A 26,489-nucleotide genomic window follows, 5' to 3' on the forward strand; every position below is an offset into this window, starting at 1 on the left:
AGATTTTTTTGTTTTTTAAATATTTTTTAAAATTTATTCTAATAATAATATTCTGAAATTTATCTAGTTATACATGACAGAAGAATGCATTTTGGCACATCATACATAAATATGAGTATGACTTCTCGTTCATGTGGTTATACATGATGTAGAGTTACACGTCACATAATTATGTATGCACATAAGATCATAATCTCATATTCATTCTACTATCATTCCTAACTCATGCCGCCTCTCCTCCCTTCACTCTCCTCTGTCTAGTGCAAAATGCCTCTATTCCTCCTCCTCCACCACCACCACCTCCACTTCCACCAGCTTATTGTGAATTAGCATCAGTATGTAAGAGAAAACATTCATCCTTTGGTTCTTTGGCATTGGATTATTTCGCTTACCATAATATCTCCAGGGCATCCTTATATTAGAGAAAACATTCAGCATTTGTTTTTTGGGGATTGGTTAACTTCACTTAGCACTATCTTCTCCAACGCCATCCATTTGCCTACAAATGCCATGATTTTATTCTCTTTTAAAGCTGAGTAAAATTCCATTGTGTATATATGCCAATTTTTTTAATCCATTCATCCACTGAAGGGCATCTAGGTTGGCTCAACAGTTTAGCTACTGTGAACTGTGCTGCTATAAATATTAATGTGGCTGTGTCCCTGTAGTATGCTGTTTTTAAGTCCTTTGGGTATAGGCCTAGGAGAGGGATATCTAGGTCAAATGGTGGTTCCATATCAGTGACAAATCCTGTGAAAGGGAAATGAGGAAAAACTACCCCATTTATAATAACACCAAAAAATAAAAAATTCTTGGGAATCAACTTAACGAAAGAGGTGAAAGATCTATACAATGAAAACTACAGAACCCTGAAGAGAGAAATCAAAGAAAACCTTAGAAGATGGAAAGATCTACCTTGCTCTTGAATAGGCCTTGCTCTTGGATACGCAGAATTAATATTATCAAAATGACCATACTTCCAAAACCACTATACAGATTTAACACAATTCCGATCAAAATCCCAATGGCATTCCTCATAGAAATAGAAAAGGCAATCATGAAATTCATTTGGAAAAATAAGAGACCCAGAATAGCTAAAGCATCCTTAGCAGGAAGAGTGAAGCAGGTGGCATCACTATACCAGACCTTAAACTAAACTACAGAGCAATAGTAACAAAAACGGCATGGTATTGGCACCAAAACACACTGGTAGACCAATGGTACAGCATAGAGGACACAAAGACTAACCCATAAAATTACAATTATCTTATATTAGACAAAGGTGCCAAGAACATGCATTGGGGAAAAGATAGCCTCTTCAACAAATGGTGCTGGGGAAACTGGAACTCCATATGCAGCAAAATGAGATTAAACCCCTATCTCTCACCATGCACAAAACTCAACTCAAAATAAATCAAGGACTTAGCAATTAAATCAGAGACCCTGCATCTAATAGAAGAAAAAGTAGGCCCTAAACTCCATCATGTGGGATTAGGCCCCAACTTCCTTAATAAGACTCCTGTGGCACAAGAATTAAAACCAAAATCAATAAATGGGATAGACTCAAACTAAAAAGTTTTTTCTCAGCAAAAAAAAATAATCTGTGAGGTGAACAGAGAGCCTACATCTTGGGGGCAAATCTTTACCCCTCACACATCAGAGAGAGCACTAAACTCTAGGGTATATAAAGAACTCAAAAAGCTAAACACCGAAACAACAAATAACCCAATCAATAAATGGGCCAAGGACATGAACAGACACTTTTCAGAAGAGGATATTCAATCAACCAACAAATATATAAAAAAGTGTTCATCATCACTAGCAATTAGAGAAATGCAAATCAAAACTACTCTAAGATACCATCTCACTCCAGTGAGAATGGCAGCTATTATGCATACAAACAATAAGTGTTGGTGAGGATGTGGGGGAAAAGACACACTCATACACTGCTGGTGGAACTGCAAATTGGTGCAGCCAATAATGGAAACCAGTTTTTAATTTCTAAGAGCTCTTTTCTATCGTCTGAATATTCCTTTATTAAAATATCTAGTTCCTATTTCATAAATATCTTCCTTTCTTTCTCAGAAGATTTCAGTGACCATTTTTCTTCATCCTAATGCAATCTGTTTCCCACAAGATAATTTTATTATTATTTTAATTGTACAAATTTCTCAGGTATTGTCAGATAATTTGATTAACACATATTCAGTATGTAATGATCAAATCTAGGTAGTTAACATTTCCTTCTCCTTAAACTTTTTAAATTTTTGATTAACACATAAGAGTTGCAGATATTCATGGAATACAGTGTGATATTTCAATATATGCACACAATATGTGTTGATCAAATCAGGGTAATTAACATTTCCATCTCTTTATCATTACTTTGAGTTGGAAAGCATAAAGTTTCTTCTAGTTATTCATAAAATGTAATTTTTCTTTTTTTAATAGTAGGGAAAGACAATACTTATCTTTCAAGTTAGAGGAATCCACAAATGTATCTTTGGTTGTCAGCTAATATTTAATGGAAAGGAAATAAAAAGTTATATGAAAGTTCTGAATGCATGGATAAACTTTGCTGATCTTAAAACTCAAGGTACAGAGATGTGGCTCTATCATTTGCTGGGTAAACCCTGACGTTGGAATATTAAGTGAGATATTGTCGGCAGACAAAAACTACAACAACCATTCAAACAGAAAAAAAAAATAGTAATATAAAGAATCATTAAATAGGTAAAAGAGGGTAAACAAATAAAAATGTAAAAGAGAACTCAGCATTATAAATGAGGCACAATTGCAGAAAGCAGCTATCACAATTAAGGCCAAGGAAAAAGTAAACCAAAAAAAAAAAAATGCTAAGGCACAGATCTGTGAGGAAATGGTGTATTACTACAGATACATGCTCTCCAGTGACTGTTCAATGGAGAAGAAAGTTGATAGGAGCTATTCAACAGAACGAAGACTTCTACTGCCATGCAAAATACTGAAAGCACAAACCACTTGCAGAGTAGTGTGCCCCTGGAGACAAAATAGGGAGAGCCATGTCCTTTCATGTTCCTCCAGCCTAGTCATCTCTCTACAGTACTCCTGTATTAACAGGATCTAACACAGATTCAGCTCACAAATAAGAAATGTGCTTTGTCCATCAAAGGATACAATTAGGAATGTGAAGAAAAAACCCATAGAATGAGAGAAAATCTTTGCTAGCTACTCTTCTGACAAAGGATTAATATCTAGAATATACAAACAGCTCAAAAAACTGGACAATAACAAATCAAATAACCAAATTAATAAATGGAAAAGTGAATTAAACAGACACTTTGCAAAAGAAGAAATAGAGATGGCCAACAAATATATGAAAAAATGTACAACATCATTAGCAATTAAAGAAATGCAAATCAGAACCACACTGAATTTTCATCTTATACCAGTCAGAACAGCAGTCATCAGAATGTAAATAATACTAACTGCTGGAGAGGATGTGGAGAAAAAAAGAATAATTTTACACTGTTAGTGGGATTGTTAATTAGTACAATCACTATGGAAATCAGGATGGAGGTTCCTCAAAAAACTAGGTGGGAACAACCATATAACTCAGCTATACCACTTCAGAGTATTTATCCTGAAGAATTAAGTCATCTTACTATGCCGCAGTCTGGCTGCAGCAAAATAACCGGGGGGTGACGAAGAACTTGTGTAGACTGATACAGCAGGAGTAGGAGCCGTTTATTGTAGGACAGGAGCAGTATTTATACATTCCACACAGCTTACCTTAATTAACATAAAATAGATACAGCAGTCAACCAATAAGGAATCTCCACACTTAATGGCTCGCTTTTGTTACTTCTCAAACCACTCCCTCTGGCATTTTGCCAGGCACCATCCAGACTTGTTTAGGAACTCTAACATTCCCCTGGCAAAATGCCAGGTGTTATTTTGACTTGTGTACAGACTCTAACATTACTACAGTGATGGATACCCACATTTACAGCAGCACAATTCACAATAGCCAAACTATGGAACCAGCATAGGTGTTCATCAATGGATGAATGGATAAAGAAAACGTGGGCCCTTCCAACCAGCAGACTACCGTGAGTGGTCAAGCCCAGTCGGCAGATCCACCCACACAGACTCTGTGGGGCCCAGAGGTACTGCGGGCCTGGTCCACCCTTTTCCAGGCAGGGCAGATACTCACCAGAGTCCAGCCTCTGGTGCAGGAGCGCCCCTTCCAACCAGCAGATTACCACTGGGGGTCATGCCCAGCGGCCCAGATCCACCCACTCCAACTACACAGGACCCAGATCCAGGAGTCAGTAGCATCCATTGAGGTACACCGCAGAGTCTGGAAGCCCAACATCAAGGTGAGTACAGACAATCGGCACAGGTACTACAGAATTTAGGAAAGACACTATAGTATCTCAGACACTATAGTATCTATAGTAGAGACACTATAGTATCTATTCATCAACAGCAAAGTTGATGAAATGTCAGAGAAGGAGCTCAGAAGGTTCATAATTAAAATGATCTGTGAATTAGAAAATTACCTAAATGAGCAAATAAAAGAAAAAATTGATCACTCCAACAATGAGATAAGAGAGCACATACAGGTAGCAAAAGATTACTTCAAGAAAGAGAGAGAGAGACCCTGAACAAAAACAGTCAGAACTCCTTGAAATGAAGGATACAATAAATCAAATAGAAAAAAACTCAATAGAAAGCATAACCAACAGACTAGATCACTTGGAAGAAAGAACGTCAGATAATGAAGACAAAGTATACAATATGGAAAATAAAGTTGATCACACAGTGAAGAAAGTTAGAAACCATGAACAGAACATCCAAGAATTATGGGACAGCATCAAAAGACCAAAATCTAAGAGTCACTGGGATAGAGGAAGGCACAGAGTTTCAAAAAAAAGGAATGCATAATCTCTTCAATGAGATAATATCAGAAAATTTCCCAAGCATGAAGAACGAATTGGAAAACCAAATACAAGAGGCATACAGGACACCAAATGTACAAAATTACAACAGATCTACACCAAGGCACATTATAATGAAAATGCCTAGCATAGAGAATAAGGATAGAATCTTAAAAGCCGCAAGAGAGAGAGATCAGATCACATTTAGGTGGAGACCAATTCTTATCTCAGCAGATTTTTCAACTCAAAGCCAGAAGATCGTGGAAATTCATATACCAAGCTCTGAAAGAAAATGGATGCCAACCAAGAATCTTATATCCAACAAAACTAAGATTTAGATTTGATGATGAAATAAAAACCTTCCATGATGAACAAAAGTTAAAAGAATTTACAACTAGAAAGCCTGAACTACAGAACATCCTCAACAAAATATTCCAAGAGGAGGAAATGAAAAACAATGATGAAAACCAGCAGAGGGAGGGATTTCACTAAAGGAATATCTAATAAGAGGAGAAACCAAGTCACATTAAATACCAAAAATGGCTGGAAATACAAGTGATGTCTCAATAATAACCCTGAATGTTAATGGTATAAACTCACTAGTCAAAAGACATAGACTAGCATATTGGATCAAAAAAAAAGACCCAACAATATGCTGCCTCTAAAAGACTCATCTCATAGAAAAAGACATTCACAGACTGAAGGTGAAGGGTTGGGAAGAATCATACCGCTCACATGCACTGTGAAAGCAAACAGGGGTTTCCATCCTCATATCAAATAATGTAGACTTCAAACTAAAGTCAATCAAATAAGATAAAGAAGGACACTACATACTGCTCAAGAGAACCATACACCAACAAGACTTAACAATTATAAATATATATGCCCCAAACAACAGAGCAGCTATGTTCATCAAACAAACTCTTCTCAAGTTCTAGAATCAAACAGACCACCACACAATAATTTTGGGTGACTTTAACACATCTCTTTCATCATTAGATAGATCTTCCAAACAAAAGTTGAACAAAGAAACTATAGAACTCAATAATATAATCAATAACTTGGACTTAACTGACATATATAGAATATTCCAACCTTCAATGAGAGAATATACTTTTTTTATCAGCAGCATATAGATCCTTCTCTAAAATAGACCATACTATACCACAAAGCAACTCTTACCAAATATAAAAAGTAGAGATACTACACTGCATTCTACGAGATCACAATGAAATGAAATTAGAAATCAATGATAAAAAAAAGAAATAAAATCCAATCTAACACCTGGAGACTAAAATATGCTACTGAATGAACAATGGGTTACAGAAGACATCAAGGAAGAGATTAAAAAGTTATTACAGGTGAATGAGAACACAGATACAACATATCAAAATCTCTGGGACACTATGAAAGCAGTTCTAAGAGGAAAGTTCACTGCATGTAGTTCATACCTTAAAAGAAGTCAACAAATAAATGACTTAACACTACATCTCAAAGCCCTATAAAAAGAAGAACAAATCAACACCAAAAGCAGCAGAAGTCGGAAAATAATTACAATCGAAGATGAAATTGAAACAAAAGAAAAAAGTGAAAACATTGACAGAACAAAAAGTTGGTTCTTTGAAAAAATAAACAATTGACAGACCCTTAGCCATGCTAACAAAGAGAAGAAAGAAAAAAACTCAAATCACTAACATACATGATGAAAAAAGAAATATCACAATAGACCCTACACAAATACAGAAAATAATTAGAAATTATTTTGAAAAACTTTACTTCAATAAAATAGAAAATATCGAAGTCATTGACAAATTTCTAGAGTCATGTAATTTGCCCAAATTGCATCAGGATGATATACACAATTTAAACAGATCAATTTCAAGTGACAAGACAGCAAAAGTCTACCAACCAAAAAAAGCCCAGGACCGGACGGATACACAGCCAAGTTCTACAAGACCTTTATAGAAGAATACTCTTCAATTTATCAGGAAATAGAAAAAGAGGGAGCACTTAAAAACTCATTCTAGGAGGACAATATCACTCTGATTCCAAAACCAGACAAAGATACATCAAAGAAAGAAAACTTCAGACTAATATCCCTAATGAACATAGGTGCAAAAATTCTCAATAAAATTCTGGTGAATCGAATACAAAAACATATCAAAATGATAGTGCACCATTATCAACTGGGATTCATCGCAAGGATGCAAGGTTGGTTCAACATATGGAAATCAATAAATGAAATTCATCACATCAATAGACGTAAAGATAAGAATCATATGATCAGGGCTGGGAATGTGGCTCAAGCGGTAGCGCACCGGGTATGCGTGCAGCCCGGGTTCGATCCTCAGCACCACATACAAAGATGTTGTGTCTGCCAAATACTAAAAAATAAATATTAAAAATTCTCTCTCTCTCTCCCTCTCTCTCCTCTCTCTCTAAAAAAAAAAAGAATCATATGATCATCTCTACAGACAGAGAAAAGGCATTTGACAAAATACAGCACCCCATTATGTTCAAAACACTAGAAAAACTAGGGATAACAGAAACATATCTCAACATTGTAAAGGCTATCTATGCTAAGCCCCAGGCCAACATCATTCTAAATGAAGAAAAATTGAAGGCATTCCCCCTAACTGGAACAAGACAGGGATGCCCTCTTTCACCACCTCTATTTAACATAGTTCTTAAAACACTGGCCAGAGCAATTAGACAGACAAAAAAACTTAAAGGGATACACAAAGAAAAAGAAGGACTCAAATCGGCACTATTTGCTGATGATATGATTATATACCTGGAAGACCCTAAAAGTTCCAAAGAAAACTTCTAGAACTAGTAAATAAATTCAGCAAAGTAGCAGGTTATAAAATCAACCCCAAAAATCAAAGGCATTTCTGTATATTAGTGACAAATCCTCAGAATGGGAAACAAGAAAAACTACCCCATTCTTAATAGCCTCAAAAAAAAAAAATAAAATAAAATACTTGGGAATCAGCTTAATGAAAGAGGTGAAAGATCTATACAATGAAAATTACAGAACCATAAAGAGAGAAATCAAAGAAGACCTTAGAAGATGGAAAGATCACCTTGTTCTTGGATAGGCAGAATTAATAATATTAAAATGACCATACTTCCAAAAGCACTACACAGGTTTAATGCAATTCCAATCAAAATTCCACTGACATTCCTCATAGAAATAGAAAAAGCAATCATGAAATTCATCTGGAAAAATAAGAGACCCAGAATAGCTAATCCTTAGCAGGAAGAGTGAAGCAGGTAGCATAACTATACCAGACCTTAAACTAAACTACAGAGCAATAGTAACAAAAACGGCAAGGTATTGGCACCAGAATAGAGGACACAGAGACTAACCCATAAAATTACAATTATCTTATATAGGCAAAGGTGCCAAGAACATGCATTGGAGAAAAGATAGCCTCTTCAACAAATGGTGCTGGGGAAACTGGAACTCCATGTGCAACAAAATGAGATTAAACCCCTATCTCTCACCATGCACAAAACTCAACTCAAAATAAATCAAGGACTTAGCAATTAAACCAGAGACCCTGCATCTAACAGAAGAAAAAGTAAGCTCTAACCTCCATCATGTGGGATTAGGCCCCAACTTCCTTAAGAAAATTCCTGTGGTGCAAGAATTAAAATCAAGAATCAATAAATGGGATAGACTCAAACTAAAAAGTTTCTTCTCAGCAAAAGAAACAATCTGTGAGGTGAACAGAGAGCCTTTATCTTGGGGGCAAATCTTTATCCCTCACACATCAGATAGAGCACTAAACTCTAGGGTATATAAAGAAGTCAAAAAGCTAAATACCAAAACAACAAATAACCCAATCAATAAATGGGACAAGGACTTGAAGAGACGCTTCTCAGAAGATGATGTACAATTAATCAATAAAAACATGAAAAAAAAATGTTCATCATCATTAGCAATTAGAGAAATGCAAATCAAAATCACTCTAAGATTTCTTCTCACTCCAGTCAGAATGGCAGCTATTATGCATAAAAACAACAATAAGTGTTGGCGAGGATATGAGGGAAAAGGTACACTCATATCCTGCTGGTGGGTCTGAAAATTGGTGCAGCGAATATAGAAAGCAGTATGGAGATTTCTTGGAAAACTGGGAATGAAACAACCACTTGACCCAGCTATCCTTCTCCTCAGTCTATACCCAAAGGACTTAAAAACAGCATACTGCAGGGACACAGCCATATCAATGTTTATAGCAGCACAATTCACAATAGCTAAATAAATAAATAGCTAAACAATGGAACCAATCTAGATGCCCGTCAATAGATAAATGGATAAAAAAAAATGTGGCATATACACACAATGGAATATTACTCAGCAATAAAAGACAATAAAATCACGGCATTTGAAGGTAAATGGATGCAGTTAGAAAAGATAATGCTAAGGGCTGGGGATGTGGCTCAAGTGGTAGCCTGCTCGCTTGGCATGCGTGCGGCCCGGGTTCGATCCTCAGCACCACATACAAACAAAGATGTTGTGTCTGCCCAAAACTAAAAAATAAATATTAAAAATTCTCTCTCTCCCTCTCTATCTCTCTATCTCTCTCTCTCTCTTAAAAAAAAAAGATAGTGCTAAGTGAAGGTAGCCAACCCCAAAAAAACAAATGCTGAATGTTTTCTCTGATATAAGGAGGCTGATTCATAGTGGGATAGGGCACGGGAGCATGGGAGGAATAGACAAATTCTAAATAGGGCAGAGGGGTTGGAGGGTAAAGGAGGGGGCATGGGATTATTAATGATGGTGGAATGTGATGATTATTATTATTATCCAAAGTACAGGTATGAAGACATCAATTGGTTTGAATATATTATATATACAACCAGAGATATGAAAAATTGTGTTCCATATGTGTAATAAGAATTGTAATGCATTCCGCTGTCATATAATAAATTTAAAAAAATATAATTGACTGATATATAAAACTAAAAGTAAATCTTGATGGTTATTTGTATTAACCTAGTAATCATGGGCCAAAAAAATCATAATTTTCTTTTACCATTAGTAATGACACATATCAGTGTGAAATTGTGAAAAAAAAAAAAACAGTGACAATATTACATACTATTTATTTATGAAATACTGTGATTTTAAAAAATATTTTTAGTTGTAGATGGACACAATATCTTTATTTTATTTTTATATTTGTATGGGGTGCTGAGGATGGAACCCAGTGCCTCACATGAGTTAGGCAAGTGCTCTACCACTGACCTACAACTCCAGCCTAATAATGTGTATATAAAGAACTCAAAAAGCTAAACACCAGGAAGATCCAACATGGCGGCCAGCGATGAAGCAGCACTTTCAGTATCTCCACATTAACGAGATCAGAAAGACCCATTAAAACAGCTACATTCTACCTACTGAGGAACTTCTAGCAAAATTGCGCTGAAAGGAGACTTGCCGGGAATTAGTAAGTTTATTAGAAGTGACAGTTTGTCCCAGACAAGTGAATCTTGGCCGGCCACAAGGGCGCAGAAGTCCAATCCCGCGGCCACCGCCCGCCCGGCTCTGCAAGCGGCCCCCAGCGGCCCGGCTCTCCTGGCGGCCCCGCTCGCTCTGTGATCGGCCACCCCGCCCGCCCGGCTCTTAGCCACGCAGCCGCCGCCTGCCCAGCTCTACAAGCGGCCCCCGGCAGCCTGGTGCGGAGAGAAGGGTCCCCGCCTGGCCTGGAAGACGGCCTGTGCCTTCCCGGCTCGGCAAACGGCCCCGCCCACCCGGCAAACGGCCCCCCGCCCTCCCAGCTCTGCTGGCGGCCCCGCCCGCGGCCACCGCCGCCCGGCTCTGCAGGCGGCCCCCGGCGGCCCGGCGCAGAAGGGTCCCCACCTGGCCCGGCAGACGGCACGAGCCCTCCCGGCTCTGCTAACGGCCCCGCCCACCCGGCAAACAGCTCCCCCGCCCCGAGACAACGTGAAGGGAATCTAACCAAGCCTTTATGAAACAGCGAACTGGGAACTAAAACCAGAGATTGTGTCAGACCAGAGGCAAGCCAGTTCCACCCCTCCCTTCGGACACTCTAGCAAGGAGCCAGGGGCCCGCCATAGCAGAGAGGGGAAGTCACCAAAGTTCGGCCAAAGAGATTCCTTCCCAGCGGAATCTACTTTAGCAGGTGTGTGACTCCCACCCACATCAGATACAAACAACAGGGAAACTTCAAAATCTCTCCGTGGGCATGACCGTAAGGGCCAAAGGACTCTCGACCCCCAACTGCCACTACTGCCAGTGACATGGGCGTGACTGTAGGGGCGGAGGGAAGCAGAGAAGACTCCCCACCCCCAACTCCCCCAACCGCCAACTGAGAGGGCGTGACGGTAGGGGCGGAGGGAAACAGAGGACACTCCAGACCCCCAACTCCTCCTACCGCCAGCGGAGTGGTCATGATTGTAGGGGCTGAGGGAAGCAGAGGGGATCCTCGACCACCAACTTCCATTACCACCAGCGGCAACACCAATGGTCTTAGCTGCCAGATTCCAAAGGTGTGCCCACCAAAGGGGTCCGGAAAAATTAAACTATTGACTCCCAGACCACAGCTCCACAGCACTGGGGCTTAGATGAATGACAGAGAGAGTGCTCAGTCGTTAGGGAAATAGAGCACTCGGTGGGGCTGAAAGTGTAACCAAATCCTTGGAGAACCGCCTCTGGTGAGCAGGACCTGGCTGGCTGGCAGGAGGAAGGGGAGGAGGGGCCATAGAAGTGAAACGGCTCTGGACCAACAGGATTGAGAGGCTCCCAGGAGCCGCCTTACAGGTATTGCTGTTGACACATTGAGGGCAAAACTCAGCCCGGAGGGCACAGCTTTGCCTACAGGAAGAGAAGAAAATGGATCTCTAAGACCTAATTTTATTTCTTATTTTATTTTATTTTTTCTCTCCCTTTTTCCCTCTTTCTCTCCCCTTCCAAGTTTTATTGTTCTTTCCATTCTCCTCTATGCTATCTATCTCCCTCTCCTTCTTTCTTTTCAAGAGCACCTTCCTTCCCCTTTCCCCCAACTTTCATCCCAAGCATTACGTCCTCCATTTCGTGTAACTGTCTAAATGCAAATAGGTAAATGTTTCGAGGCCGTCTATACTGCTCCTAAATACCTAGCTACTACCAACACCCTGATCCAATCGACGGTTAGTATCTCCCTTCAGTAGAGCAATTTTCTAAAGTAGCCAAGACATACTAACCCTTATACCTTCATAGCACCTTACCTAAAGTCCTAAGAACAAAAGACAAATCACTATATGCATACAAAATCCAGAAGCCCTTTATAAATGGAATGAATCAGCTCTAAAGTACAATAAAGCCCAACATCTATAGGCATAATCTCCCACCACAAAGGAGAGACAACAGAGATAAAAAAAGCCAAAACAAATGTATAGGAGAAAGCAGTTACAAAGCAGTCAAACAGAGCTGGAAAGTAACGTGAACAACATGAAAAAACAAGGGAAAAAAGTCCAGTCCCACCCCCCCATTCGGACACAAGGAGCCTGGGGCCAGCCATAGCAGAGAGGTGACGTCACTGGAGCTCGGCCGTCGGAATTCCTTCCCAGCGGAATCCACTTTAGCAGGCATAGTCTACCAAAACAAAGGAGAGACAACAGAGATATACAAAACCAAAACAAATCTATACAAGAGAGCAGAAACACAGCAATCAAATAGAGCTGGAAAGTAACGTGAACATCATGAAAAAACAAGGGAAAAAAGGAGTACAAACAATGCAGGACAACGTAAATCTACAGGAGGACCTAGAAGCATCAGAAACATGGACAGGGAAAGAAATCAAGGCATACCTAACTCAGATGGAACGGAATTTTAGAGAAGACATAGGACAGCAAGTCCAAGAATTGAAAGTATATTTTGAAAACGTACTAAACAAACAAATTCAAACTGCAAAGAACGAGCTTTACCAGGAGATAGAGATCTTAAAAAAAAAAACAAACAGTAATTTTAGAAATGCAAGAAACCATAAACCAGATTAAAAACGCTAACGAGAATATTACAAATAGACTAGATCAAATAGAAGTCGGAACATCAGATAATGAAGACAAAGTTTATCAACTTGAAAAGAATATAGTCAACACAGAAAAGATGCTTAAATCTCACGAGCAATCTATCCAAGAGATATGGGATCTCATCAAAAAACCAAATTTGAGAGTCATTGGGATAGAAGAAGGCACAGAGATTCAAACCAAAGGAATGGACAACCTATTAAATGAAATAATCCTAGAAAACTTCCCAGAGATGAAAGATGGAATGGATTGCCAAATCCTGGAAGCCTACAGGACCCCAAACATACAAAACTGTAATAGACCAACTCCAAGACATATAATTATGAAGATAGCCAACATACAGAACAAGAAGAGAATATTAAAGCCATGAGGGAAAGGAGGCAGATTACATTCAGGGGTAAACCAATTAGGTTAACGGCTGATTTTTCATCACAGACTTTGAAAGCGAGAAGATCCTGGAACAATGTATTTCAAACGCTGAAAAATAATGGATTCCAACCAAGAATACTGTATCCAGCAAAATTAAGCTTCAGATTTGACAATGAAATTAAAATCTTTCATGATAAACAAAAGCTAAAAGAATTCACAGCCAGAAAACCAGCACTGCAAAGCATTCTGAGCAAAATACTACAAGAAGAGGAATTGAAAAATAGTGCCCAAAACTAACAGCAGGAGGTATCTCAGTAAAGGGGGAGGAAAATAACCAAAAAGTAAAAACTAGCCAAACTAAAATAAATAAATAAATAAACATGACTGGATTTACAAACCATATTTCAATTGTAATCTTAAATGTTAATGGCCTAAACTCACCAATCAAGAGACATAGGCTAGTAACCTGGATCAAAAAAACAAATCCAACAATATGCTGCCTTCAGGAGACTCATATGACAGGAAAAGACATACACAGGCTGAAGGTAAAAGGTTGGGAAAAATCATACCACTCACATGGCCCTCGGAAGCAAGCAGAAGTGGCCATACTCATATCGAATAAAATCAACTTCAAACCTAAGTTAATCAAAAGGGATAAAGAAGGACACTATATACTGTTAAAAGGAACCATCCACCAACAAGACATAACAATTTTCAATTTGTATGGACCAAACAATGGAGCTGCAACGTTCATAAAACAAACTCTCCTCAAGTTCAAGAGTCAAATAGACCACAACACAATAATTATGGGTGACTTCAACACACCGCTCTCGCCATTAGACAGATCCTCCAGACAAAAGCTGAATAAAGAAACTATAGAACTCAATGACACAATCAATAACCTAGACTTAACCGATATATAGAATATATCAACCATCATCAAGTGGATACACGTTCTTCTCAGCAGCACGTGGATCTTACTCAAAGATAGATCATATATTATGCCATAGGGCAACTCTTAGTAAATATAAAGGAGTGGAGATAATACCATGCACCATATCTGATCATAATGGAATGAAACTGGAAATCAATGATAAAAGAAGGAAGGAAAAATCCTGCATCACATGGAAAATAAACAATATGTTACTGAATGATCAATGGGTTACAGAAGACATAAAGGAGGAAATCAAAAAATTCTAAGAGATAAACGACAATTCAGACACAACATACCAGAATCTATGGGACACAATGAAAGCAATTTTAAGAGGGAAATTCATTTCCTGGAGTTCATTCCTCAAAAAAAGGAGGTAAATAAACGAACTCACACTACATCTCAAAACCCTAGAAAAGGAAGAGCAAAACAACAGCAAATAGAGCAGAAGACAAGAAATAATTAAAATCAGAGCGGAAATCAACGAAATTGAAACCAAAAAAAACATTGAAAAAATCGATAAAACTAAAAGTTGGTTCTTTGAAAAAATAAATAAGATCGACAGACCCTTAACCATGCTAACAAAGAGAAGAAGAAAGAAAATTCAAATCACAAACATAAGGGATGAAAAAGGCAATATCACAACAGACACTACAGAAATACAGAAGATAATTAGAAAGTATTTTGAAACCCTATATTCTAATAAAATAGAAGACAGTGAAGACATCGATAAATTTCTTAAGTCATATGAGCTGCCCAGATTGAGTCAGGAAGACACATACAATTTAAACAGACCAATAACAAAGGAAGAAATAGAAGAAGCCATCAAAAGACTACCAACCAAGAAAAGCCCTGGACCGGATGGGTATACAGCGGAGTTTAACAAAACCTTCAAAGAAGAATTAATACCAATACTTTTCAAGCTATTTAAAGAAATAGAAAAAGAAGGAGCTCTTCCAAATTCTTTCTATGAGGCCAACATCACCCTGATCCCGAAACCAGACAAAGACACTTCAAAGAAAGAAAACTACAGACCAATATCTCTAATGAACATAGATGCAAAAATTCTCAATAAAATCCTGGTGAATCGAATACAAACGCATATCAAAAAAATTGTGCACCATGATCAACTAGGATTCATCCCTGGTTGGTTCAATATACGGAAATCAATAAATATTATTCACCACATCAATAGACTTAAAGATAAGAACCATATGATCGTCTCGATAGATGCAGAAAAAGCATTCGACAAAGTACAGCATCCTTTTATGTTCAAAACACTAGAAAAACTGGGAATAACAGGAACTTACCTCAACATTGTAAAAGCTATATATGCTAAGCCTCAGGCTAGCATCATTCTAAATGGAGAAAAACTGAAGGCATTCCCGCTAAAATCTGGAACAAGACAGGGATGCCCTCTCTCACCACTTCTATTTAATTTAGTCCTTGAAATACTAGCCAGAGCAATTAGACAGACAACAGAAATTAAAGGCATAAAAATAGGAAAAGAAGAACTTAAAATATCACTATTTGCGGAAGATATGATCCTATACCTAGAAGACCCAAAAGGGTCTACAAAGAAACTACTAGAACTAATAAATGAATTCAGCAAAGTGGCAGGATATAAAATCAACACACATAAATCAAAGGCATTCCTGTATATCAGCAACAAAACTTCTGAAATGGAAATGAGGAAAACCACCCCATTCACAATATCCTCAAAAAAATAAAATACTTGGGAATCAACCTAACAAAAGAGGTGAAAGATTTATACAATGAAAACTACAGAACCCTAAAGAGAGAGAGAGAAGAAGATCTTAGAAGATGGAAAAATGTACCCTGTTCATGGATAGGCAGAACCAACATCATCAAAATGGCGATATTACCCAAGTTCTCTACAGGTTCAACGCAATGCCAATCAAAATCCCAATGGCATTTCTGGTAGAAATAGATAAAGCTATCATGAAATTCATATGGAAAAACAAAAGACCCAGAATAGCAAAAGCAATTCTAAGCAAGAAGTGTGAATCGGGAGGTATAGCGATACCAGATTTCAAACTGTACTACAGAGCAATAGTAACAAAAACAGCATGGTACTGGTACCAAAACAGGCAGGTGGACCAATGGTACAGAATAGAGGACACAGAGACCAATCCACAAAATTACAACTTTTTTATATTTGATAAAGGCGCTAAAAGCATGCAATGGAGAAAGGATAGCATCTTCAACAAATGGTGCTGGGAAAACTGTAAATCGATATGCAACAAAATGAAGCTGAACCCCTTTCTCTCGCCATGCACAAAAGTTAATTCAAAATGGATCAAGGAGCTAGATATCAAATCAGAGACTCTGCACCTGATACAAGAAAAAGTTGGCTCCGATCTACATATTGTGGGGTCCGGCTCCAAATTCCTTAATAGGACACCCATAGCCCAAGAGTTAAATACAAGAATAAACAAATGGGACTTACTTAAACTAAAAAGTTTTTTCTCAGCAAGAGAAACAATAAGAGAGGTAAATAGGGAACCTACATCCTTGGAACAAATTTTTACTCCTCACACTTCAGATAGAGCCTAATATCCAGAATATACAAAAAACTCAAAAAATTAAACAATAAGATAACAAACAACCCTATCAACAAATGGGCCAAGGACCTGAACAGACACTTCTCAGAGGAGGACATACAATCAATCAATAAGTACATGAAAAAATGCTCACCATCTCTAGCAGTCAGAGAAATGCAAATCAAAACCACCCTAAGATACCATCTCACTCCAGTAAGATTGGCAGCCATTATGAAGTCAAGCAACAATAAGTGCTGGCGAGGATGTGGGGGAAAGGGTACACTTGTACATTGCTGGTGGAACTGCAAATTGGTGCGGCCAATATGGAAAGCAGTATGGAGATTCCTAGGAAAGCTGGGAATGGAACCACCATTTGACCCAGCTATCGCCCTTCTCGGTCTATTCCCTGAGGACCTTAAAAGAGCATACTATAGGGATACTGCCACATCAATGATCATAGCAGCACAATTCACAATAGCTAGACTTTGGAATCAACCTAGATGCCCTTCAATAGATGAATGGATTAAAAAACTGTGGCATTTATACACAATGGAGTATTACGCAGCACTAAAAAACGAGAAAATCATGGATTTTGCAGGGAAATGGATGGCATTACAGCAGATTATGCTAAGTGAAGCTAGCCAATCCTTAAAAAACAAATGCCAAATGTCTTCTTTGATATAAAGAGAGCAACTAAGATCAGAACAGGGAAGAAGAGCATGAGGAAAAGATTAACATTAAACAGAGACGAGTGGGGGGAGAGAAAGGGAGAGAGAAGGGAAACTGTATGGAAATGGAAGGAGACCCTCATTGTTACACAAAATTACATATAAGAGTTTGTGAGGGGAAAGGGGAAAAAAAAAACAAGGGAGAGAATTAAACAACAGCAGATGGGGTAGAGAGGGAAGATGAGAGGGAAGGGGAGGGGGGATAGTTGGGGATAGGAAAGGTAGCAGAATACAACAGTCATTAATATGGTATTATGTAAAAATGTGGATGTGTAACCGATGTGATTCTGCAACTTGTATTTGGGGTAAAAAATGGGAGTTCATAACCCACTTGAATCAAATGTATGGAAGATGATATGTCATGAGCTTTGTAATGTTTTGAACAACCAATAAAAAAAATAATAAAAAAAAAAAGCTAAACACCAAAACAAAAACGTTGTTCCAATTTGCAGGTATATATTTTGGGCTAGTTTGTGCATCCCAGTTTTTTAAATGCCACATATGAGTAGTACCTGAGAGAAGATAATTATTTTAAAAAGAACAAATTTGTTTAAATACAACAAAGAAAATGTGGTCTATATACACAATGGAGTTTTATTCAGCCAAACAGAAAAGTGAAATTGCAGCATTTGCAGTGCCGCAGTCTGGCTGGGCACAATCAGAAGCCACTTGTCAAAAGAAACTAACTTTATTTTTAGAACCAAACACGCCAAACAAACAGCCTCTCAGGAAAAACCCCTCAGAGCCCAACTGCCACCATCGGCTTTTCACAAGCCTCTCTCTCCCCCCACAAGCTTCTCTCCACCTCCCACAATCCTCCTGCTCTTGAGGCCGATTGGCTGGGTCACGTGGGCGGAGCCAAAAAAGTCCCCCAATGAGCAGCTCCGTGGTCTGAAAGGGCAGGGAAACAGTCCAATGAGCATCACCGCAGAGGAGCCAATCAGCTAGATGTTGCTGGGGCCGAGGAGCCAATCAGCTAGATGTTGCTGGGGCCGCTGTGAGCCAATCATCAGCCGGCAGCTGGATTGCTGGCAGCTGGAAGTTTGCTGGGGCCCCTTCGGCTGTGGCTCTCAACATGCAGGAAAATGGATGGAACTAAAGACCATGATGTTAAGGGAAATAAGTCAAACTCAGAAGAGTAAGGTTTGTATGTTTCCTCTCATATGCAGAAGCTAGAGAGAAAGAAAAAGATGAAGGTGGATCTCCTTAAAATCAAAGGGAGGGCTGGGATGTAGCTCAGTGGCAAAACATCTGCCTTGCATTCGCAAAGCCCTGGTTCGACCGCTAGTTTCAAAAAAAAAAAAATCAAACAAAGATCAGCAGAGGATAGAAACCAAGGGGTGGGAGGGATGAATGAAGTGCTGGAGAGTGATACTGGTCAAATTATATTGTGTTGAGTCACATGAGTGAACATGTAACAACAAATCTCATAAACACGTACAACTCGAATATGTCAGTTAAAAACTCTGGGGGGGGGACAAGAAATGTACCTTGTCACATACTGACTCCAGCTCTAGTATTATACAGAAAAGCCAAAAGGAGTGTGCCGCAGTCTGGCTGCAGCAAATAACCGGGGGGTGACGAACGACTTGTGTAGATTGATACAGCAGGAGTAGGAGCCGTTTATTGCAGGACAGGAGCAGTATTTATACATTCCACACAGCTTATCTAATTAGCATAAACTAGATACATCAGTCAACCAATAAGGAATCTCCACACTTAATGGCTCGCTTTTGTTACTTCTCAAACCACTCCCTCTGGCATTTTGCCAGGCACCATCCAGACTTGTTTATGAACTCTAACATTCCCCTGGCAAAATGCCAGGTGTTATTTTGACTTGTTTACCGACTCTAACAGGAGTGTGTTAAAACTCAGAGGCAATAAATCAAAAAGCTGGCACAGTTAGCATGTGCAGGCCCTTCTTGCCCTGGACAGACTGCTTCTGCTTAAAAGATTATGGTCTGGCTGCCAGAATTTCAAGAGCCACATGTAGAATGAAGACTAGAAGTTTCAGTACTTAACATTCAGTAAGTCTACTGTTACGAAATCCAGTTTGCAGTATGGAATCCATTTCCTCAACTCCACATTAAATCATGAGATACTCTATTTAAACTTAATGAAAAAATAGACCTCAAAACTGCTGATGGAATCAGAGAAAGACAGCTACTAAATTAGATGAAGTGAAGAAGACCTACACATATTCATTCTCAGTTCGAAATATCTTGGGCTATAATATCCTATGACTTCTGAAGATATAGTGTGTAAATGAGGTTAGTTTTAAGTTTTTCCCTCTAGCAGCTTGGGATTCAGCTGTCTCAAATTTGCTAAGTCAAGGTTTCCACTCTTTCAGTTCCTTTCCAATTTTTCTTTCCCTTGTGTATTTTTGTTTTCATGGTATTTTAGCAAGAAGTAAAATTAAATGCAAATACGCAGTAGTCCATTGTAACCCAAAAGCTTCCAAACAATCTTTTCAACATGGCAGCCAATTTTTACTTTTGACAGTTCGTAAGCTTATTCTGAGAGGAATTCCAAATACTTTTTTTAAAATAGACACAATACCTTTATTTATTTATTTTGTTTGGTGCTGAGGATCAAACTCAGTACCTCACATGTGCTAGGCAAGTACTCTAGCACAGAGCCACAACCCCAGTTCAGAATTCCAAATACTTTTTGATAAAACATCAATATTTTAAAAATAATTATATAATCTGCTAAAGTGCCTATTATAATGACAACATTTATGTAGATGTAAATGGTATAACATTTGTTTTTACACAGTTTGCTATTTTATGGACATTTCAAATTAAAAAAGGAATTAAATATATAATAATACAAAGATATGCCTTCTTTAATGAGTCCCAACAGGAACATGCAAGTAAACTATAATGGAAAAATTGGGAGAAACATCATCAATGGCATACCTGAATATAAACTGTGATTTTCTTGGTAATAGCTCAAAGAATATTAGTTAATTTATCCACCTAAAATTTCCATTAACTATAGCTATCTGGCCAGGCACAATGGTACACACCTGTAATCCTAGTGTTGGGAGGCTGATGCAGGAGGACTGCAAATTCAAAGCCAGCCTCAGCAAAAGTGAGGTGCTAAACAACTCCATGAGACCATGTGTCTAATAAAATACAAAATAGGGCTGGAGATGTGGCTCAGTGGTCGACTGCCTCTGAGTTCAATCCCTAGTACCAAAAAAAAAAAAAATGCTATCTGACTTATTTTACAGAAGGAGAAATTGAAGCATGCTTATCATCAATAAATAATCCACAACACAACTAGAAATAGAATCACAGTTCTATTTCTAGTCCCAACATCTATCCCATTATTCTCTCCACAAAGCCAAAGGTATATCCATATACACTCAGAAATGGCAATGAATAGGTAAGACTTGAGAACACAAAAAGAAAAGATCTATCAGGTTGATTTCCTGGAACCACTCATCAAAGCCTATCAGAGATTTAAATTATCAACACCATTTTGAAATCCTGATAAATCTGATTTCTGAAATTACCATATACAGAACTATGAAACAAATTACAATCCTTCCCTGCCTGTTACAAGCTATCCTCAAGACCCAGGAGGAAGCAAACACTTATATATATATAAAACTTCAAACCCTAAGGTTTCTTTTTCAGATAGCCTACATTCTGTTACTAAGTTTAAAAACTCATTTACCCCATCAATATGTACAACTACAATGCACCAATAAAAAATGTAGAAAAAAAGAAACTGGAACTTAACAATTATAAAAACTTCTCAAAAATCAAAAGTCAACATTATTGAGAATCAAAAACAAAAAACTCCCATTTAATGCTCCATGAATGAAAACTTTCCTGATGACCAGAAAACCATAATTTAACAGCCACAATTGGTTGTATCCAAAAACAGTAAAAATCATAAATACACTAAATGTTCATTCATCCACTTAGTAAACTACTATGAGAAAGAACAAGTCCACATAACCCAATAGACTTTAAAAATGGATCTCAAGATTAATATCATGTTGGCCCCTTGGCCCAACTCTACTGACTTACATACTGAGGAAAGTATCAATAACGGTGGCAATAAGTGTCTATGCTTCCTCAATGAGATCATCTCAGATTATGATTCCATGAATGCCCATCCTGCCCTTCTCCTCAAAGGTAGCCTATTCTAATTACATCCCAGAATAGGTTTCATAAATCAAAGAGAAGATAAAGAATTACTCTAGACTAGCTACACTTTTCCAGATAAGTCTCTGCCATAACCATCTGGAACTAATACCTCTGAGTGGGTAAGGTGGGTCCTGGGAAATCAACTATAAGTTCATAGAATAAGGACTGGTCAAAAAAGATCCTATGATACCTCTGGTTCCTTCTATCCTCAAAATCAGACTCAGTAAACATTTGTTGGGTAGCATGTATACCAGGGAAAATGTTTTTTACAAACATGCTCAACCATCCTAGGAGACTGGCAATTTTATTTCAATATTAAATTGTACAAACTGGTGCTTTTGCTAGAGAATTTACCCAGGATCATGTGGCATATAAATGGTAAAAATAAATAAAGCTTTTATAAGAAAGATGTGTGTTATTATTTTGCAGCTTCCCCATCTGCAAAAGGGAAGCTTATGAGAAATTCCGAATGCAAAGTGTGTGGAAGGTCACTAGTGAGGGCTCAACGAGGGCTAGCTAGAGTATAATAGCACTGATGAAATTCTTCCTAAAAATAGTACTAACAATGGTAATAAAAATTTATCATAACAAAATTTTTGCAAAAAGAAAGAAAGAAATCTCAAGATAATAATTGAACTCTTATATAATTGGTCTTTCCAAAACTAGTCACTCAGTGAATTTCAAATAGCTTAATACTCAGGGCAGACAAGGAGAATCCTAACCCTCGTTCTGCCACATCCCACCTATGTTCCCTTCAGCATCTTTAAGCTTTAGTTTTCTCAACTATTAAAGGTGGTAATGTTTCACAAGGCTATTGTGAGAACTAGTTAAAATAATGAATGTGTATTATCTATTATTCCTCAGAACATAGTGGGTACTGAGCATAAATAAAATTCTTATTTATTTTTAAACATTAACTTAATTTACAAGCATATGTAAAATTGTTCAAAGGCATATAAATAATGTTAAATAATTAGGCCTATATTATACAAATGCACACTAAGTACTTTAATTTCAAATTCCATGATGATTTTTGTATATAAACCATTTCTTAAAATTAATAGATATTTTTATAGATATAAGTCTTTCTTTTCATCAGAAAGATGTAAACTTTATCCATATAAGCTCTTTAAAACTGAATATTTTAGATATCATTAGTAAATGGCAGGGAATATTAACCCACCAAAGTACAGTAGAGAGTAATAAAAATAGTTTCCAACCTAGTAGTATCCTTAATTCTTTGCTACATAATTTTCAATAACATGATAACAATTGAATAGCTTCTTTCAACTTTTGATGCTATTAATTCTTAGTCTTAATATTATAAGACAAGATGAGAAAAAGGAAATCATATTTAAACATAAAAATTTAGCACAAAATAGTCTTACTTCTAGATGACTAAACCCTGGCTGATCCTGTCTACTTACTGACTCACCTTGAGAAACATAAATACTGAATGCATCACTTCTCCCTCTGCAAACAAAATAACTATGAACATTTGGATTCGCACTGCTCACCAAAAAAAGCATTAAAAATTAATCAACATTTATAATGCTTAGATCCCTTTGGATAAAAGATCATTTTTTTAATCTTTGACTAATTTAAGGAATAGTTTATTCAATTTCACTTTGAGAGAGAAATCCACTATTTAAAACATGTGAAACTATACCATAATAAAACTCAGGGAAAAAAATGAGCTTCATCATAGCAACGCTCTTATAGAAAAGCCGGCATCAAACTTAGGGCTACAGGCAACACAAGAACAGAGAAATAAGTCAAATCAGACTAAAAATGAAATGCTCAAAGTAAAGTAGAAGCTGGAATCAAGTGAGACATCTATAGGAGGAATATGAAAGACCCAAGATCAAAGCAGACTATGGACCACAAATCAAGACAATGAAGCAAAACTTGAAAAGATCAGAGTAAGTGTTGGTGAGGATGTTGGGGGAAAGGCACACTCATACATTGCTGGTAGGACTGCAAATTGGTGCAGCCAATCTGGAAAGCAGTAATGGAGATTCCTTAGAAAACTTGGGATGGAACCACCATTTGACCCAGCTATCCCACTCCTTGGTCTATACCCAAAGGACTTAAAAATAACATACTACATCAATGTTCATTGCAGCACAATTCATAAGAGCCAAATTGTGGAACCAACCTAGATGCCCTTCAACAGATGAATGGATAAAGAAACTGTGATATATTTGTACCCACGGTACAGGAGCTACTCCACTAATGTAAAGGGGCCCTTTACTCACTGCCAACTTAGTACTTATATTCACAATGATGATATTCTTCTGAACCCAGAATAATGAGGAAATATTTCCTGAACTGTTTTTGTTGTTTAATACTAGGTATTCACGATATGTTAGGTTATTCCTCTTTTTGTCTTTAAAAAAGAACTAGTAAGTAAGATAACTAGAAGAGCAGGCACTACAGTTTGAGTGTAATGTGACTGTTGCCCAATGGTTCATTATATTAAGGGCTTGGTACTGGAGGGTATGGTAGAACGTTAATAGACAGAGCACAGTGATAGGCCCTCTGGTCTTTCAAAGTCTGTCTTCAAAGGAGATTATGGGACCCCAGTCACGCACGCATGCACATACGCATGTTTTCTCTCTCTCTCTCTCTCTCTCTCTCTCTCTCTCTCTCTCTCTCTCTCTCTCTCTCCCCTCCCTCCCTCTTTTTCCTCCTCCTCCACCTCCTTCTCCACCCTCCTCTCTCTGAACTTCAGTTTGAAATGTGACCACTTGCTCATATATACACTCCCACCATGATTCAACCCCAAGGGAGACACTTATAAGCCTATACCATATTGCTTAGATATTCAGCTTCCAAAACTATACAACAAAATAAACTTCTTTTCTTTATGAAACATCCTGTCTTAGATATTTCATTATAATAACAAAAAGCTAACTTATACAGTAAAACTGTCAAAGAGGGTAGGATCATTACTATTAATACCTAAAATTACTATTATGCCTAAAAATGTGAAGGCAGCATTGGAATTTTAAACAGAGAATTACAAGTGATTCTATTAAGGGCTCAGATAACAAGGAAACTAGTAAAGAGCTAGAAATATCTTAAAGACCAACTTAGTAGTCATAATCAGAATGCTGAAAGAAATGTAGACAGTAAAGCCATGATGAAAAGGTCTCAAAGATAAATGAAGAATATTCTATTGGATATTAGAGTGAAGGACACCCTTGTCACATTATTGCAAAGAATTTGGCTGAACAGTGTCCATGCCCTAGAGCTTTATGGAAGGCCTAATTTAAAAGTATTAAACTGGAGCTGGGTGTGGTGGGAGATGCCTATAGACCCAGCTAATGAGGAAACTGAGGCAGGATGATCACTTGAGCCCAGGAGTTCCAAGCCAGTCTGGGCAACATAGAATGACCCTGTTTCAATCAATCTATCAATCAATCAATCAATAATGATGATGATGATGATGATGATAATGATGATGAAGAACTAGGATATGTGGCAGAGGAAATATCTCAACAACAAAGCATCAAATTGGAAATAGTAAAACCATCCAGCAGCTAGCGGGCGAGGCGCTGTGGGCTGGCGGGCTAGTGGGATGGCAGATGAGGAAAAAGACCCGACCTTTGAGGAGGAAAATGAAGAAATTGGAGGAGGTGCAGAAGGTGGACAGGGTAAAAGAAAGAGACTTTTTTCTAAAGAATTACGATGTATTATGTATGGGTTTGGGGATGACCAGAATCCTTACACTGAGTCAGTGGATATTCTTGAAGATCTTGTCATAGAGTTCATCACTGAAATGACTCACAAAGCAATGTCAATTGGAAGACAAGGTCGAGTACAAGTTGAAGATATTGTCTTCTTGATTCGAAAGGACCCAAGGAAGTTTGCTAGGGTTAAAGACTTGCTTACCATGAATGAAGAATTGAAACGAGCTAGAAAAGCATTTGATGAAGCAAACTACGGATCTTGATAATTTTTGTACTTCATGAAATTTCATTATCTTCTGTGGAAATCATATATAATAATTGTGTATTTTGTTCAGTAATGTCCTAATATCTAGGCATGTAAATGAAAGATGGAGAAACAAAGTTTTCAGCCTTTATTTTCATGTCTTTGATTTTAGAGTGATCCTTGAGCCTTTAATTGCCTGCCTTTACATGACTATACTTGAATTACTGAATTTAATGACTACACGTAAGTTAAAGTACCTTACATATTATGCAGTTCCTTCTGACTTTTGACTATCTAAAGGATGAAGTAGTATTTATGTGTTAGGTATATTTGTGCCATTACAAGCTATACTATAGCTGTTTAATATGTGAAATCTAAGTGTCATTTTGACTATGACAGCTGAGACATATGCCTTACATATTCTGAAGTTTTTAGACAACAGTGGTCTGAGATGTTATTAAAGATAGTGAACTGGTTTTCTTTTACGGAGATGATATTTGAAACTACAAGTTTTTGTAAGAATGTTTATGTGTCTTAAATGATAATTTGTTTTAATATTTTCTAAAGAGTGATTTTTTTATTTTTATTTTTTTAGAAACTTAAAAGTTTTATGTTGATGCTTCCATGTTGAAAGACTTTTTTGATTTAAAACCTTTTGGACTTAGGTTATTTTTTAAGTTTTAGAACTCATTTTCCCAATCATCTACTTTCAGGAGCAGGAATGGCAATGTTTAATGAGCTAATGGTAGGATAAAGCATTTGGGATAGTGTTTTTTTAACATATTTGTAAGTACTTGTGGAAATGTGTAGTTGACTAAAACTGTATGTAG

General features: G+C 37.6%; 1 protein-coding gene and 1 pseudogene across 1 annotated transcript in view; one reads left to right on the plus strand and one right to left on the minus strand.

The window, feature by feature from the left end:
* The window catches only part of Dock3 (dedicator of cytokinesis 3), a 589,868-nt gene that overhangs the window by 554,094 nt on the left and 9,285 nt on the right, over positions 1–26,489 (minus strand). The gene's annotated exons all lie outside the window — the stretch shown is intronic.
* LOC114091506 (transcription initiation factor TFIID subunit 13 pseudogene) lies at positions 25,282–25,712 on the plus strand (annotated as a pseudogene).

This window comes from Marmota flaviventris, chromosome 8 (assembly GCF_047511675.1).
Source record: "Marmota flaviventris isolate mMarFla1 chromosome 8, mMarFla1.hap1, whole genome shotgun sequence".
NCBI classification, from domain to species: domain Eukaryota; kingdom Metazoa; phylum Chordata; class Mammalia; order Rodentia; family Sciuridae; genus Marmota; species Marmota flaviventris.